This window comes from Chinchilla lanigera, unplaced genomic scaffold (genome assembly GCF_000276665.1).
Source record: "Chinchilla lanigera isolate Chin_1 unplaced genomic scaffold, ChiLan1.0 scaffold00016, whole genome shotgun sequence".
NCBI lineage: Eukaryota > Metazoa > Chordata > Mammalia > Rodentia > Chinchillidae > Chinchilla > Chinchilla lanigera.
In genome coordinates, this window is record NW_004955417.1 from 25,515,793 (window position 1) to 25,517,681 (window position 1,889).

A 1,889-nucleotide genomic window follows, 5' to 3' on the forward strand; every position below is an offset into this window, starting at 1 on the left:
GGCCGGCTTGCCGCCGCCTCGAACGCGCCCCCCGATGCGGCTTCTCCCGCCGCCCGGCCCGAGCGCCTGTCACGCAGACGCGCCACTCCGCAGACGATCCGAGCGCCCGCAGGCCGCCATGCTCAGCGCGACCTCTGACCTATGCGCAAGCGGAAGTGAGGGACAGGGCCCGCCCCGGAAGTCTGTGCTCGTGGGCGGGGCCTCCGCGGAAAGCGGAGTCTCAGCGCGGCATCCTGGTCTACGCGGGGTGACCGCGAGCGGAAAACCTTCGGGGAGTGAGGCGGGCGGGCCCAGGAGGACCGTGGGAGGCGGGGGACTCGCGACGGGAAGGAGGAAGCCCAGCGCGTGCGCAGATGCGTGCGGGGCCGGTCTGACCGCGGGCGAGGGGATGAGCAGGTCCTCGCCGGAGCAGCACCGCGAGGTGTGGGCAGCGGGCGGGCGTGTCGGTGCGCGGGCGCGCGTGGGCAGGAGATGGTATGCGTTACCGCAGCGTGCTCACACGTGTTACATGTGTGCAGTGATACATGTGGTATGTGCGCACAGCTGCAGTCATACATATGTAGTAACGTGTAATGTGCCATGTACAGCTGCATCCTACATACGGTAATATACCTATAACATATGATATGTGTCTACAGCTAGTTCCAAACGTGTGCAGTAACATGTATAACGTGCCGTATACAGCTACATTCATACAAAGTCGGTAATATACCTATAACATGGTATGTGTGTATAGCTACGTTCATACATATGCAATAACATGTATAATGTGCAACATACAGCTACATTCATACAGACAGTACTATACCTATAACGTGGTATGCGTGTACAGCTACATCACACATATGCAGTAACATGTATAACACTCCATATGCAGCTACATTCATACAGTCAGTAATATACCATGGTATGTGTGTACAGCTACATTCATAGATATAGTAATATACATGTAACATGTATATAGTATGTTCATATATGTAGCACTATACATATATTGTAGTATATATGTACAGCTACATTCATACATATGTAACATGCATGCATATAACACAGTATGTGTACAGCTACATTCTTCCATATAGAATTATATAGCTATGCGTGTGACATGTGGTATGTATGTACACTACATCATACATATATGTGTATACTAGTATAATCATATATAGTATATATGTGTAGCCATAATTCATACATATAATAGATGCAGTAATATATTCATACCTATATATCTGTACATGTACAGAAATACAATATATTCATACATATAGTATGTGTATAGCTTTATTCATACATGTATAATATATATCGTATATGTGTAGTTACAGATGGATAGTACATATTCATAGAATATAGTATATATGTATAGATCTATTCATACATATACGTAATGTTCATACACATACAGCATATATGTGTAGCTGTATTTATGCATGTATATGTATATATAAGGTACCCGTACATACTATGCATAGCATACATGTGTAGCTGTATTCATACGTATAGTACACAGAACTCACCCAAAAAATGGATCCGCGCTTCAGGAAAGCAGGACTCTGCTTCGGCGGCAGGTGGCGCTGCCCGCCGGCTGTGGCTCCTCGGCGGACTCAGGCGGGGTGCGGTCATCCATGAGCAGCGCGGGGGTTTTAGTACGGCATTTCAAGCCGGGCGTGGTGGCGGCGCGCGCCTGTCATCCCAGCACTCGGGAGGCTGAGGCAGGAGGATCGTTGCGAGTTCGAGGCCAGCCTGGGTACAAACTGAGCTCAAGGCCAGCCTGAACTGCACAGCGAGACCCTGTCTCCAAAAGAACACGCTCCGCGAGGACAGGGCGGTCGGGCGGGTCCCCGATCGGGCGGCGGGGTGGGTCCGCGGGCGTGGCCCGGCCGCAGAGC

At 50.3% G+C, this 1,889-nt stretch overlaps 1 protein-coding gene across 1 annotated transcript in view; it reads right to left on the reverse strand.

Moving 5' to 3' along the window:
- Taf2 (TAF2 RNA polymerase II, TATA box binding protein (TBP)-associated factor, 150kDa) overlaps positions 1-131 on the reverse strand; it is a gene marked incomplete in the record, with an annotated part of 58,309 nt that extends 58,178 nt beyond the window's left edge. The window contains 1 exon segment of the mRNA XM_005381913.2: positions 1-131.
- Positions 132-1,889: the final 1,758 nt, after the last annotated feature.